The 16857-nt window shown below is 37.3% G+C and overlaps 1 long non-coding RNA gene across 1 annotated transcript; it reads left to right on the top strand.

The window, feature by feature from the left end:
* The first annotated feature begins 5165 nt into the window (after window positions 1-5165).
* Window positions 5166-7137, top strand: LOC121994197. Its single transcript, XR_006115633.1, has 3 exons — window positions 5166-5222; window positions 5324-5488; window positions 7100-7137. It is a non-coding gene; the product is annotated as an uncharacterized LOC121994197 (long non-coding RNA).
* Window positions 7138-16857: the final 9720 nt, after the last annotated feature.

The raw sequence follows: 16857 nt of genomic DNA, 5'->3' as shown, positions 1-16857 counted from the left end.
GGACCAGATATGGACACTACGAGTTTGTAGTCATGCCTTTTGGTGTGACTAAGGCACCAGCGGTCTTCATGGACTTAATGAACAGAGGTTCTGGTGGTCTGGACTCAAAAGAGATGTTGCGAAATATGTCAGTGCCTGCCTGACATGCCAGAGAGTCAAAGCAGAGCACCAGAGACCAGGAGGAATGTTACAACCTCTTCCAATACCAGAGTGGAAGTGGGAAGACATATCCATGGACTTCATAAAAGGTCTTCCAAGAACTACGAATGGATATGATGCAATATGGGTAGTAGTAGACAGATCGACTAAGTCTGCCCATTTTCTAGCCATCAAGGTGTCCCACTCTATAGAGCAGTTGACACAAATATACGTTAAGGAAGTGATCAGACTTCATGGAGTTCCGAAACCTATTGTTTCTGATAGAGATGGACGTTTCACCTCTCACCTTTGGGAGTGTGTTCATAAGACAATAGGCACCAAACTCAAGTTCAGCACAGCCTTCCATCCCCAGACTGATGGACAGATAGAGCGAGTAAATCAGATCTTAGAAGATATGCTCAGGGCTTGTGTACTAGATTTCAAGGGAAGTTGGTGCAAGTATCTGTGCTTAGCTGAATTTGCCTACAACAATAGTTATCAGGCCACTATCTAGATGGCACCTTATGAGGCACTGTATGGCGGAAGTGCAGATCACCTATTTGCTGGTAAGAAGCGGGTGAAGGAAAGAAATGGAAGTAGAGTGGGCATCTAGACCGAGATGATAGATGAGACCACTCGGGCTATCCAGAAGATCAGACAGAAGATTGAGACTGCCCAGAGTAGGCAGAAAAGTTATGCTGACACACGCCGTAGGCCACTTGAGTTCCAAGTAAGGGATTCAGTTTTTCTCAAAGTCGCTTCTATGAAGGGAGTGATGAGATTTGGCAAGAAGGGCAAATTAAGTCCTCGCTACGAAGGACCTTACCTGATCATAGAGAGGATTGGGAAAGTAGCTTATAAGCTGGATTTACCACAAGACATGTCAGCAATACACAATGTATTTCATGTCTCTATGCTAAAGAAGCGTATTCACGACCCTAGCCAAGTGATTCAGCCTCAGACAGTGCAGATCCAAGAGGATCTTAGCTATGAGAGCAGACCTACACAGATAGTGGACAGAGCAGTCAAGAGACTAAGAAACAAAGAAGTACCACTAGTGAAAGTCATCTGGCAGAACCAAAAGCACGAGGAAGTCACTTGGGAGCGTGAGGACAGTATGAGATAGAAATATCCAGAACTATTCTAAGTTCGAGGACGAACTTTTTATAAGGTATGGGGAATTGTAACGACCCAATTTTCCCTATTTCAAGTTTTAAAAGTCCATAAAAATATTTGGAAATACTTTTAAAATATTCTAGAGATTTTTAGGAATTTTTAGAGTCTTTTTACGTAATTTTTGGAGGTCGTTTAGTAGGGTTACAAAAAGAAAGAAGTTTTAAAAAAAAACGTTGAAGGTGAGATTCGAACCCACGACCTCGGGTCGGACTGACCCAAGCAAAACCAGCCCAACCAGCTGAGCTACACGGTTTTATTAATCTTATATGGTGAGAACTATGTTTATAGCATAGCTAATGATTTGGGAATTAATTGGAAGAAAAATGGTTGCAGCCGAGACTCGAACCCGTGAGCTGCGCCTTGAGCAAAACGCAGCCAACCAACCGGTCTGCAATTGTTTTGTGATCAAGAAGGGAAGCGAATATATTTAAGTAGTAGTTGATGACAGAAGTTTTTGGGTATTAAAAGGAGAACTTAGGTTTTAGCCGAAACCTAATTTTCCTTCTCCCCTTTCTCCTCTCTCGCGACGGCGGCTTTTCCCGAGCGAAACCAGAGACGAGGCTAGGGCATCGTCTCCGGCACCGGCCAAGGGGTGTTTCCACGTGATTTTCACACCGTCGAGATCCTCTCGTTGAGGAGAAGCCATAAGCACGAAGCAGAGGCCGAAAGCTTGAGTTATCCGAACCCTAGCAGCCATCTTCTTTGGTTGTAAGTCCAAGAATAGCGAGGTGAGTTGCTACTCACCTGCAGTAGGAGTAGTTCCGCGAGTTTTGATTTGTGAACGAGCTCTGATTTGGTGTTCCTGCACCTTCCTGTTGTTCGGCTGGTTTCCTTTGGGTTCCTGCGATTTCTGGTGTTTAAGTTAGATCAGTGAAGCTCTGTTTTCTTATTGTAATGAGATTTCTGGCCGGATTTGAATTTGGTGAAGCATTTGTGTTGCCGGCATTTCCATAAGCAGCATTTGTAGATCATAGTTTCCTTTCAAAAAGGGGCACGAACAGTCCCTTTCGAAGCTTACTGTTAAGTTTTGTTTGTGCATGTCCATGGGCAAGAACAACCCACAATTTCATAGCAGTTTAGATCTTGTGATGACTTAGTAAGCATGATATTCCGTTAATTCCAAGTATGATCAGCTTAAAATTCTTTTGCTGTGTAGACCTTTCATTTGCTATTAAATGGGCATGATCGGATTTCATTTAGCCTTGTAGTTGCAAGTTTTGTTATTGGGATAGTAGTGTATTGAGGTCACAACCAATGTTAAACCATTCTCACTGTCCTTATTTGGATACTACAGCAATAAACTTTAGAACCAACGTAGCTGGGGAGTGTTGGATCCTTATGTAGCTAAATGCTTAAAGTTATAGTCATGAATAGGTAGACTTTGATAAAACTGGTCTCCAATTAACAGAAGAAAGAATGCTATCTCCTAGTCCACAACATGCACATTTTCTCATACTTAACCCTTTCTTAAGTTCTGAATTACATGCTTAAATGCTTACCCAACAAGGAATGTGCATATTATGATCAGATCTAGGCTAGCTTGATAGCATACAACCCCAAACATTTTATTAAAGGTAATAACACTACCAAGCTTGAACTCTTTTATGATTAGCATAGTATGCAGATTTTTCTAAGCTAGTATGCAGATTTTTAATAAGCAGATTTTGTAAGTATAGCATGCAGATTTTTTATAAGTATAGTATGCAGATTTTTAATAAGCAGATTTTCATAAGTATTGCTTGCAGATTTTGATAAGTATTGCATGCAAAACCTCAGTTTTAGAACAGATTTTTTTTTATAGCTTACAGTGCAGAATTTTGATTAAGCTTGTATGCAGATTTGTCTTTTTGCCTTGAAAGTTTAGAATTGTTTAAGCATATCAGATTTAGAACTTGTTTAAACATTTTAGCTTAGTAGAAGCATTCCTTTATTGGAAGTATTAATGAGAACAAGTATTTTACTTGAACAAGTATAAGAAAGTACTAAAGAAAAGAAAGAAAAGGCCAAGGCCTTAAGTAGATCCTAAAGTCAAGACTTTAGGGATTTTGGCACACAGGGTGCTTATTAAAATGCCAAGACATTTTATTATAAGAAGTATTTAAAGATAAAAGTATTTTACTTTTTAATGGCATGTACTGGACACAAGTTCCAAGGGATGGGCTCCAAGTTGCCCCTAGACATAAGGTCTAGAAGTGTCTTAATGGTTTTGGGATTAGCTACCTCAATTCTCATTAAGAAAGGGATGGGCTCCAAGTTGCCCCTAGGCACATGGCCTAGAAGTATCTTAGTAGTTTCGGGATTAGCTACCTCGATTCTTATTAAGAATGCGCGCAAAGTGGTACAATGCCGGGCCCAAGAGAAGTTGATTATTATTTTGAAGTATAAAAGTAAAAGTTTTTGGAAACAAATGAAACAAACATCAAATATGTTTAGAATTAGAAAGTTTAGCTTCTTGTTATTTGAAGCATGCAGTATCAGTTTTCATTTGCTTCCTTATGAGTTTATTTGAGCATGACTATATGTCTTATCATTTAGTTGATTTCTTGCTATTAGATTATTTAGCATGATTAGTTTTATTTGCTTTTCAGCATGCAGTTATAGTTTTATTCTTGTATAGCATGAGTAGCTTTACATGTTAGCTTTTCAGTTAGTATGATTCCTTTATTGGATTATGAGCATGATTAGCTATACATGTTTAGTATTTCAGTTAGTATGATTCCTTTATTGGATTATGAGCATGATTAGCTATACATGTTTAGTATTTCAGTTAGTATGATTCCTTTATTGGATTATGAGCATGATTAGCTATACATGTTTAGTATTCCAGATAGTATGATTCCTTTACTATTTATGAGCATGAGTAGCTTTACATGTTAGCATTCAGTTTTAGCATGTTTTTATTTATATACATGCATATCGAGTTTTTGTGAGTAGATAGCGCTCACTAAGCTTTATGCTTATAGACTGCACTTCCTCCTACTGCAGATAAAGGAAAGGAAAAGATTTAGCAAGGAAGGCGACAAGGTGGTGGTGATGAAGGTGTGTGATGGCTGGACTATGGAGAGATCATGAGTTTGCTAAGGAGTTGTTAAAACTTACCTGATTAGAGTTTCCTTTTCTTTCTCCTTAGTGCTATGATGAAGTTGAGATTGTAATTGAGTCTATTCCGCACTTTGTTATGTTTTATTGTTGGAGTATTATCTGTTTACTATTGCTAGAGTAGTTTCATTCTTCTTATTGAGTTATTATACTGCGTGGTTGAGTGATTATATGTTCCAGCCACCTGTGGCTGAGTATATATTATTTGTATTGTTGATTTGGTCACCGGTACAGAGGAGACTCTGCCGAAATTTTTTGGTAGGGATTTCTCGTAGTTAAGTAGCGTACCGGTTAAGTTGAGTTAGTAGTTAAGTAGCGTCCACCCTTAGAGAGTAGTAGTAGTAGTAAGAAGGGTGGTCGTTACAGACGGGAGCGGAGCTTCTCCTTTGGCGATCATCTTCGTTCGCCGGAGCTTGCTGGAGCATGGTGGAGCCTAGATCTTCTTCGGCCGAGGGTTCTGTCCGGTGAGTTCTACGGCTGAGCGACGCCGACGAGGGGGCTAGGGCACAACAGGTGCGCGATCTGTGTCGTCCCTAGCCTATCAACCCTTCGTTCCGTCTCCACGAGCTGCTCACAGAGCAATCAGCGTCCTCTCAGCCGGATCGGGTTGTGCGACATCGTCCGAAGGTGATCGATAGAGGTAAGAGTTGTTGGGAATTTCATAGATTCAAGGTTTTTGTTCGATTGGGTTATGTTCCTCATTGATTCTTCTGTTCTGGTTAGGGAAAGGTATCGGATCAATTGTGCTGGATTTTTCTTGATTAGATCTTGGATCTCTTCCTTGTTGCTAACTGAGGTCCCGGTTGAAGGTGAGTTCTATTTGGAATTATGTGTTGCTTGATCAGAGATCATCATTTCATGTTGATATGTGATCTTTGTTTTGATTCCTTCTTGATCCTATTGATTCCAGTGAGGGGAGGTGAGGTTCCATTCTTGCTGTGGAATTGTGTTTGGTTCCGGCAGTAACAATCACCTCAATCCAGCATCAACAGTAGGTTCGATCTGCTCTGTTCTATTTGTGAACTTTCTGATTTCGGCAGTAAACCATCCAGCAACAACAACAACTGGATTTGAGGTAAGGAATAGGATAATTGATCTTGTTGTAGATCATGTTTCGGAGTTGAATGCTAGATGATCTTGTTTTAGATTGGAATTAGGGTTTTACTTAGTGGTTTATGTGGAGGGATTTTGATACATGATTAGTGTGATTAGATTTAATTGTTTAGAATTAGTCTAATGGAATGATTAGGGTTAAGGTAATTAACCCTAGTCTACTGTTGGTTTTCTAATCTAATGAGAGATTAGGGATTAGATAACTAATCCTAATTGACCGTTAGATTTAATTAGATAGGATAAGGTTGTGTGATTAGGGTTTTGCCCTAATTTAGTTTTAGGGATTTTATTTAGCTATTCATTTGATTTAGCTAAATAAAATATATATGTTGTTTGACGCAGGAGTCTAATTTGAGACAGGCGTCTTGACGTTGACTTCGGATTTGGATTGTACCTTCTATTTGAGGCGGGTACCCTTTGACTTATCTTTTGATACTGTCTTATGATATGTATAGTTTATATATAGTTACTAGTGATAGGTGGTAGATTTATTTCTTCCCTAGTCTTAGCTAGTTGATACCTATCACATGCTTCATCTGTTAGTTGCTTTACTTCAGGATTGGATATTTACCTCTTGCCATGTATATATATGTTCATAGAGATGCATATCTATAGTGCTCTACTCTACTGGATTAGTTGCTTTACATGTGTGATACATGCTCTGGGATTCATGATACTTACATCATTGTTATATGTGATGTCTTTGGGTTTATGCTGTTTATATCATGGTTATATATATGCGTTCACCTTTTGGGCACACACATATATGGAGGAGGCTATGTTCAGGTATGACATACTGTAGCATCATGCACCATCCTGCATGATTGCATGCTTTGGCGATTCGACTCCATTATTGTTGAGCTCGTCGGTACTACGGGCACACAACGTGACCTTGCATGGGTAGTGGCACCACCTGTGTGTGGCGGTTGCTCTGTAGTGCTCCGCTGGTCCGCTCATGGGTAGTGTGAGCTGCAGGCGTGGTAGCGGACGGATCCCTCCCGTCATTGCGTCTGGGAGTTGAGGCGTTCGCTCCCTCACTATGTTTGAGGTAGGAGGATAGGTGTACTCATCCGTCCACTCGGTCACTCATCGGGGGTAGTGACGGCAGAGTGTGCCCTACCTACTCGGTCTCGCCATCGCGTGTGAGGCGGTGACTAGCGTCGGGGGTGACCATGGCATATCGCATCATATGCATGTTGCATTTATTGTGATTGTTGCATATTGGATGATGCACTTGGGTGATCGCATATGATTGACATGCATACAGGATACATGCGTATTTGTTCGACTATCTTTATCTGTATGTCCACGATCATTCGCCTAAGCCTCGCGGTGAGTCTGATTTATTTCGATTATGCATTTCTTATTATTCTTGTATACTACATGCTTCTGGTTACTCATTACAGTTTATTCAGCTATGCATACCTGTTATATTGTTAGGAGACTGTACTGTAGGTCCTATGGTTTAGGAGACTGTACCTTAGGATATTACTGGTAGTTATATGTTGCTGTACATATCTATTGGATTACCTGCTGAGTTCTTTGAACTCACCCCGTTGTTATTATTTTTCAGGTTGAGGCCGTCAGGAGAGATTCCAGTCGCTAGCCCCGTTATCGCGAGGATTTTCTTTGTTGGATTATATTTTGCTTTTGCATCTTATATACTTGTATTGTGGGTTTGTATTGTGGACTTTACATTGAACTTTCGGGTTTACTACTATTGTTTTCCGCTGCAGATATTTTCATTACTTCGTGGATTTGGTTTTTCTTCGATGTAGTGGAGTAGGATGTGTACATATATTTTCGAGATTTTATATCGTCTTTCCTTATTAAACTGTGTGGATTGATTATATGTTGAATTATGTGGAATGTTGATATAAACTGCGTGGCTTGTTCTTTTGTATTGTATTATTCCGGCCGTGTGTGGCCGAGGTATGGAGATATATGTATACTGAGCTTCATATTGTCCGCCGTACAGGGGAGATGCTGCCGAAATTTCTTCGGACAGGGACTACCTGGGGCGTGACACATCTGCTTTGTAAGCTAGCATATAATCTTTAGTCCCTCTCAGGTACTTCAATATATACATTACAGCAGTCCAATGTCCTTGTCCAGGGTTACTTTAATATTTGCTAATAGTAAAGAACAGTAAGTTAATCTAAATAACATGCTAGCATAAAAGGAAACTAAACTTACTGATTTTAAAACAAAGTGAAACTTAATTCATTTGTTCTAAACTTATTCTTTTATACTTTTATACTTATGTGAAACTTATTTTGTTTGTTCAAAAACTTATACTTATAATACTTCAAAATAATAATCAACTTTCTTCTTGGGCCCGACAACTGTACTTGCTATGCGCGCATTCCTAACTAGACCCGAGATAGCTGGTCCCGAATCTAGTAGGGTTTACTAGGTTATCTAAACCTAGGGACGACTATGGGAGTCCAGCCCAAGGACAACTGAGAGTCCTGCATACTAGGTTATCTAAACCTAGGGACGACTATGGGAGCCCAACCCAAGGACAACTGAGAGTCCAGTACAGTGCCACTAATAAAAGTAAAATACTTGTTATCTTTTAATACTTCTAATATATAATGCCTCAGCATTTTAATAAGCACCTTGTGTGCCAAAATCCCTAAAGTCTTGACTTTGGGATCTACTTAAGGCCTTGGCCTTTTTCTTTCTTTTCTTTATCTTTCTTATACTTGTTAATACCTCTAAAACAATGTCTCATACAAATTCTAACTTTGAAATGCTTAGATAAACTAAAATTTACACTTGAATATACTAAGAGTGAATACTTAAACAAATAATTTTGCATACTATAACTAACAAAAATCTACATGCTACATAACAAAATCTGCTCTATTACAACAAGAAAACTGCTCATATTAAATCTGCAAAAGATCTAAAACTAGTATGCAATTTGTGGCCGATTCTTGCTTATGGAGATACAAAAGAAATCTGGACTGCACACTTGAATTAGAGCTGTTCATGCTCAGAATTAATGCTGATCTAAAACTAATATGGATTTGGCACTAATCTGAGATCAAGCTAAACTAAGGAAATGTAAAGCATGATCCAGAAACCATAGGAAGAAATCCGAACCAAGGAAAACAATGAAGCACTTGCTGCCCTTTAAACTTCAAGCTATCCTAATGCTGTAAGAAAACAATGATGCACCAGATTCTGAAATCTAAGGATTCCATTAACGCAAATTCACATCTTAAACTGTAACACCCCAAATTTCCTCAATTAGAGTCCTAAAAGTAATTTAAAAATATTTAAAAATGCTATAGAAATATTCTAGGGATTTTTAGAAATTTTTAGAGTATTTTTATGTAATTTTTGGAGGTCGTTAGGTATTTTTACTAAACGAAGGAAGTTTCGACAAAAAAATGTCCAAGCTGAGAATTGAACCCACGACCTTTGACTCAGTCAAAACCCGGCTGACCAAGTGTGCAAACGGATTTATCTGTTTAGAAAATGTAGCGAATTTATTTAAGATAGTTAACAGAATATTGGATTATAAAAGGGATAAGTTGATGTTGGATTTGTCTGTTTAGAAAAGTTAGAAAAATTTATTTAAGGAGTTAACAGAATATTGGATTATAAAAGGGATAAGTTGATGTTGGATTTGTCTGTTTAGAAAAGGTAGCAAATTTATTTAAGATAGTGAACAGAATATTAGATTATAAAAGGGATAAGTTGATGTTGGATTTGTCTGTTGAGAAAAGGTAGCAAATTTATTTAAGATAGTTAACAGAAATATTAAGTTATAAAAAGGGAGAACTTAGGGATTATTTTCCAAAACCTAAACCACTCCTCTCCTTTTCTCTCCCGACAGCACAGCGTCTCCTGTTTGGGCGAAGGAAAAAAAAGGGGGGATCTAGGGTTCCTCTCCGGCGGTTGGCCAAGGGAGATTTCCACGAGATCTTCACATGGTTGTGATCCTCTAGTCAAGGGGAAACTGTGAGTACGAAGGAGGGGTCGAAGCTTGCAATTCCCGCAAACCCTAGAAGTTTTCTTTCCGGTTGTAAGCCCAAGAACGCAAAGGTAAGTGCTTCTCACCTGTAGTAGGAGTAGTTCGGACCTTTGTTCTTCTTGAATTCGAAGCATGAGAAGCGCTTATAGTGCAGATTTTTAATTAAGCCTATAGTGCAGATTTTAATTAAGCTTATAGTGCAGATTTTTATGTAGGCTTATAGGGCAGATTTTAATTAAGCTTGTAGTGCAGATTTTTAATTAAACCTATAGTGCAGATTTTAATTAAGCTTGTAGTGCAGATTTTTAATTAAGCCTATATTGTAGATTTTAATTAAGCTTATAGTGCAGATTTTTATGTAAGCTTATAGTGCAGATTTTAATTAAGCTTATAGTGCAGATTTTTATGTAGCCTTATAGTGCAGATTTTAATTAAGTTTGTAGTGCAGATTTTTAATTAATCATATAGTGCAGATTTTAATTAAGCTTATAGTGCAGATTTTTTAATTAAGCTTATAGTGCAGATTTTAATTAAGCTTATAGTGCATATTTTTAATTAAGCTTATAGTGCAGATTTTTATTTAAGCTTATAGTGCAAATTTTAATTAAGCCTATAGTGCAGATTTCAATTAAGCTTATAGTGTAAATTTTTATGTAAGCTTATAGTGCAGATTTTTATTAAGCTTGTAGTGCAGATTTCTTAGAACTTAAAATGCAGATTTCTTTAGAGCAGATTTCTTTAGAGCTTGTAGTGCAGATTTCTTAAGAGCTTATGGTACAGATTTCTTTAAAGTTTATAGTGCAGATTTTTTGTGGAACTTGTAGTGCAGATTTTTGGTGGAACTTGTAGTGCAGATTTTTGGTGGAATTTATAGTGCAGATTTTTGGTGGAACTTGTAGTGCAGATTTTTGGTGGAACTTATAGTGCAGTTTTTAAAGAAAAAGATTATAGTGCAGTTTGGTTAAGTATTATAGTGCAGAATTTATGTTTGCATAGTATGCAGAAATAGTTGGTTAAGTATTATAGTGCAGAATTTATGTTCGCATAGTATGCAGAAATAGTGTAGCAGAGAATGCAGAATCTTGATTAGTATAGTATGCAGAATTTTGATTAGCATAGTATACAGATTTTTGTTTATGCATTTCAAAGTTAGAATTTGTTTAAACATTTCAGTTTTTAAAGAAGCATTCTTTTATTAGAAGTATTAACAAGTGTAAGAAAGATAAAGAAAAGAAAGAGAAAGGCCAAGGCCTTAAGTAGATCCCAAAATCAAGACTTTAGGGATTTTGACACACAATGTGCTTAAAGAAAATGCCGAGGCATTATATATTAGAAGTAATAAAAGATAACAAGTATTTTACTTTATTTAAGAGGCTAGTACCTGACTTCCGAGGTTGTCGTTAAACAAATCCAGGTGTCCAATTCCGAGGTCTTGGCCCTGGTAGACCGAGGTTTGCTCTTTTAGGATTGGTGGCTCGCTACCCCAACCTATTAGGGAACGCGCATAAGATGGTGCTACGTCTGGGCCCAAGAAGAAAGTTGATTATTATTTTGAAGTATTAAAGTATAAGTTTTTAAACAAGTGAAATAAGATTCAGAAAGTGTTTAAAATTCAGCAAGATTATGCTAGCATGATTGTATAGATTTGTTTTACACGTTTAGCATTTCAGTATGTTTCTTTTGCTTGTAGATGAGCATGAGTAGTTTTCCTTTTGAGCATTCAGCTTTTAGATTTCAGTATATTCACATGCACATTCAAGTTTTGTGAGTTAGATAGCGCTTACTAAGCAATTTTGCTTATAGATGCATTTTCCTCTTACTGCAGATAAAGGAAAGGAAAAGTTATAGCAAAGGAAGGCGACAAGGAGGTGCTGATGGATGTGTGGTGCCTGGACTATAGAAGCCTTGGGATTTAGCATAAGAATTTATTAACAAAGAATTGAGTAGAATGTATTAGATGAGTCATTTAGTCTTCCGCTGCTAATTAATTGTATATTTTGAGTTCTCCGAGAGTTTTAGGAATTACTATCAACATGTGTGCAATGTTAGTTAAGTAAAGTTAGTAGTCCAGTAGCGCTCCGCCCCCACAGTCCAGTAGTGAGGGGGGTGGGGTGTTACATAAACTTTTATAAGCAACCAAGATTCTCTACAACCTAAAACCCGAAAGCCATGTAAGAAATTCCTCCTGGAACTGTAGCACGGCAGAAAACCAAGAAACAAAATTTCCCCACATACTCATCCTTTCCTGTTCTTCCTTTTAACTCACGGCAGAAGACTTAAGTCATTTGGTGAATTGAACTTAACTCATGACAGAAAGCTTAAGCAACAAATCTTACAGCTTAAATCTGAATTCTGTAAAACTCAAACCGTGTACTAACCCTTTACAACCTATTCCTTACAACATGTTTCAAAATAAACATCAAGAAGATACAAGGATTTAAATCCTCAATTCGCGGCAGCAACTTAAGGAAGCAAACATTCTTAATAACATGCTGTAAAATCAAAAAGAAAAGGCTAACGGGAAATCCAAAACTACTCTTCTGCAGGTGAGTAAGCAACTTACCTCTTCTTAAACCTACAACCGAACGAAAGGGGGCTTCTAGGGTTCCCGGAGGAGTGAAGATCTCGACCTCTTCTTCGTGCCTACCGCTCCTCCTTGATGAGAGGATCTCAACGGTGTGAAGATCTCGCGAAAACGCCCCTTGGCCGGTGCCAGAGACGAAGCCCTAGCGTCGGCTGCAGTTTCGCCCGAGAGGAAGTCGACGCTGCAAGAGAGGAGGAGAGGTTAATTCCCGAAATTTCACTTAAGTCCTTTATTTTATAACTAGGGTAATTCGGTTACGGTTTAAGACTATTTCTTTCCCTTTTTGTTCAACAACCGGCCGCGTGAGCACTTGGTCAGCCGCGGCTTGGCTCGTGGTTGGAGTCGCGGGTTCGAATCCTGCCGAACCCCTTTTTATTTCCTGTTTTAAATCATTGCTTAAATAAATTTCACTTCCTATTTTATCAGCAACGACCGCCAACACACTTGGTCAGCCAGGTTTTGACCGAGTCAAAGGTCGCTGGTTCGAACCTCGGCTTGGACATTTTTTTGTCAAAACTTCCTTCGTTTAGTAAAAATACCAAACGACCTCCGAAAATTACATAAAAATACTCTAAAAATTTCTAAAAATCTCTAGAATATTTCTATAGCATTTCTAAATATTTTTAAGAACTTTTAAAACTCCTAATGGGGAAAATTGGGTCGTTACATATGTCCTCTATCTCCTTTGATGTCTTCGAAGACATCTCTTTAGATAAAGCTACTCCATATCTAAAAGGTAGAAAACCTTTCTTGGAGTCTGGCATACTAGAGCGGGCTAGGATTGTATCGATATATGAAGCTTGGGATAAGAACAATATTCTTTTCTTGAGATCCCTTATTACATTGATCCCTATAATATGTGCACATTCTCTCAAGTCCTTCATATCGAATTGCTTGGACAACCATACCCTTATTTATGACAACACTTTGATATTGTTTCTAACTATCAAAAATGTCATCTATGTATAGTACAAGAAATACCACCATGTTTCCATCACAGTTCTTGTATACACAAGATTCCTCCGGTCACTGAATAAATCCATAGGTCTGGATTACTTTATTAAACCGGATGTTTCCAAGACCTTGAAGCTTTACTTTAGTCCATAGACCGATTGAGCTTACATACATGATGCTCTTTGCCCTTTGCAATGAACCCCTCTGGTTGCTTCATATAGATGCTTTCTTCAAGACTTCATTTAAGGAAAGCTGTCTTGACATCTACTTGTCAAATCTCATAATCCATATGAGCAACAATAGATAAAAGAGTCCAGATGGACTTAAGCATGACTACTGGTAAAAAGTTTTTCTTTTTCAACAAGTCTTGCTTTGAAAGTTTCAACCTTCCCGTCTGTCTTTTTTCTATTGTGGACCTAATGGATTTTACACAATTTGGTTATTCTACAAGCTCCCAGACTTTATTAGAATACATATATTCTAATTCTGTATTCATTGCTCTTTGCCAAGATGTTGCATCCTTATCTTAGAGCGCTTCATCATATGTCTATGGATCAGGTTCATGTTCACTAGGGATCAAGTCCAAAGACTCTCCCAAAACATGAATCTTTCAGGTTGCCTAACAACCCTCCCACTACGACGAGGCACTGTCTGTAATTGTACATTATTTGTAACACGTGTTGCAGTTTCTTGTGGTATCTCATCTTGTACTGTTGGTACTAGATTAGACGTGTCCTTTATTATTTCCTTAAGAACAAATTTACTCATGGGCTTGTGGTTCATTACACAACCCTCTTCTAAAAATCAGGCATTGGTACTTACAATGACATTTTGATTTTTAGGACTATAAACTTCCTTTCGTTTTTCTATAATAACCCACAAATAAGTGAACTCCTATCCAACTTATCAGTGTCTTCCTTCAGCACATGTGTTGGATTACCCCAAATCTGAATATGCTTTAGACTAGGCGTACGCCTATTCTACAATTCTATGAGATTAGAGGGTTCTGATTTAGAAGGTACTATGTTCACTTCCGTTTCCAGAGTATATCCTCAAAACGAATTTGGTAATTATGAATAACTCATCATCGATATAATCATTTCCATAAAAGTCTTATACCTTCTTTCTGCCACACCATTCTGTTGGGATGTATCAGGTACAGTCAGTTGGGATTGAATCCCTGACTTCTGATAAGTGACTCTTAAACTATAACGACCCAAATTTCCTCAATTAGAGTCCTAAAAGTAATTTAAAAATATTTAAAAATACTATAGAAATATTCTAGGGATTTTTAGAAATTTTTAGAGTATTTTTATGTAATTTTTGGAGGTCGTTTGGTATTTTTACTAAACAAACGAAGTTTCGACAAAAAATATGTCCAAACCAAGAATTGAACCCACGACCTTTGACTCGGTCAAAACCCAACTGACCAGGTGGGCAAACGAATTTTTCTGTTTAGAAAAGGTAGCGAATTTATTTAAGATAGTTAACAGAATATTGGATTATAAAAGGGATAAGTTGATCTTGGATTTGTCTGTTTAGAAAAGGTAGCGAATTTATTTAAGATAGTTAACAGAATATTATAAAAGGGATAAATTGATGTTGGATTTGTTTGTTTAGAAAAAGTAGCAAATTTATTTAAGGAGTTAACAGAAATATTAAGTTATAAAAAGGGATAAGTTGATGCCCTGTTTTTCCGTGACTTAAACCATTCTCTCCTTCTCTTCTGCGTACGATGGCGGAGCTCGGGCAGAAAATGAAAAGGAGTTAGGGCATCATCTCCGGCTGCCGGCCAAGGTCCTAGAAGCACTTTTTGTTCGGTTGTGAGTCCAAGAATCAAGGTAAGTGCTTCTCACCTGCAGTAGGAGTAGTTTCGGACCTTTGTTCTTCTTGAATTCGAAGCATGAGAAGTGCTTATAGTGCAGATTTTTAATTAAGCCTATAGTGTAGACTTTAATTAAGCTATAGTGCAGATTTTTAATTAAGCCTATAGTGCAGATTTTAATTAAGCTTATAGTGCAGATTTTTATGTAGGCTTATAATGCAGATTTTAATTAAGCTTGTAGTGCAGATTTTTAATTAAGCCTATAGTGCAGATTTTAATTAAGCTTATAGTGCAGATTTTTATGTAGGCTTATAGTGCAGATTTTAATTAAGCTTATAATACAGATTTTTATGAAAGCTTATAGTGCAGATTTTAATTAAGCTTATAGTGCAGATTTTAATTAAGCTTATAGTGCAGATTTTTAATTAAGCTTATAGTGCAGATTTTTATTTAAGCTTATAGTGCAGATTTTTGTTAAGCATTAGTGTGCAGAATTTTATTAAACTTACAAGTGTAGATTTTATTAAGATTATAATGCAGATTTTTAATAAGCTTGAATGCAGATTTTGATTAAGCTTATATGCAGATTTTTGTTTAAACATTTCAGTTTTTAAAGAAGCATTCTTTTATTAGAAGTATTAACAAGTATAAGAAAGATAAAGAAAAGAAAGAAAAGGTCAAGGCCTTAAGTAGATCATAAAGTCAAGACTTTAGGGATTTTGGCACACAAAGTGCTAAAGAAAATGCCGAGATATTATATATTAGAAGTATTAAAAGATAACAAGTATTTTACTTTTATCAGTGGCACTGTGCTGGACTCTCAGTTGTCCTTGGGTTGGGCTCCCATAGTCGTCCCTAGGTTTAGATAACTTATTAGTAACGGCACGGCCGACGGTCGACGGTCGACGGTCGACGACCTGAGGGTCGCCAAATGGGCCGCCAAATGGGTCGGGTCGTTACAAAAGTAAAAGCACAGTTGCCGGGCCCAAGAGAAGTTGATTATTATTTTGAAGTATTATAAGTATAAGTTTTTGAACAAGTAAAATGAGTTTTACATAAACATAAAGTATTAGAGATTAAGTTAGAACAAATGGAATAAGTTTCATATAGTTCTAAAAATCAGTAAGTTTAGTTCTTTATTCTACCATGTTTATCTAGTGGATGAGTAGTTTTCATGTTTACCTATTAGATGAGTAGCATGATTAGCTATTAGAATTACATGAGTAGATTCCTTAGCTTTTCTTTGCTATTAGTTTGACATGAGCAGTTATGTTTATGCTTTATTTCATTTTAGAGCATATAGATTCTAGTTCTTTTCGTATACATGCACATTCGTGATTTTGTGAGTTAGATAGCGCTTACTAAGTAAATTTTGCTTATAGATTGCACTTCCTCTTACTGCAGATATAGGACAGGAAAATATATAGCAAGGAAGGCGACAAGGAGGTGCGGATGGATGTGTGATGCCTGGACTATAGAAGCCTTGGGATTTAGCATAAGAATTTATTAACAAAGAGTTGAGTAGAATGTATTAGATGAGTCATTTAGTCTTCTGCTGCTAGTTAATTGTATGTTTTGAGTTCTCCGAGAGTTTTAGGAATTACTATCAACATGTGTGCAATGTTAGTTAAGTAAAGTTAGTAGTCCAGTAGCGCTCCGCCCTCATAGTCCAGTAGTAAGGAGGGTGGGGTGTTACAAGTTGGTATCAAAGCAGTTCCTATTCTCCAACATCACACATCAGTACCAACCTTGCCGTCTTCAAGTAAGAAAGTATTTAATTTTTAGTATGCTTTTCTTTATTCTTTGCAGTAAAGAGAAAATCTTAGAAGTATTAGATTATATGTACAGAATAGGGAGATGTTTAGAAGTGCTTATAAAGTTAAGAATTCTGCTTAGTTTCTTTTACATAACGAGATGTGTTCTGGGATGGTGGTATGATCCGGGGACCTAAGCCCGGTGAGCGCGCCAGAATAAAAAAAG

The sequence above is a fragment of the Zingiber officinale genome, chromosome 6A, assembly GCF_018446385.1.
Source record: "Zingiber officinale cultivar Zhangliang chromosome 6A, Zo_v1.1, whole genome shotgun sequence".
Lineage (NCBI taxonomy): Eukaryota > Viridiplantae > Streptophyta > Magnoliopsida > Zingiberales > Zingiberaceae > Zingiber > Zingiber officinale.
The sequence above is the reverse complement of the archived record's forward strand: the minus strand, read 5'-3'. Positions and strand labels throughout refer to the sequence as shown.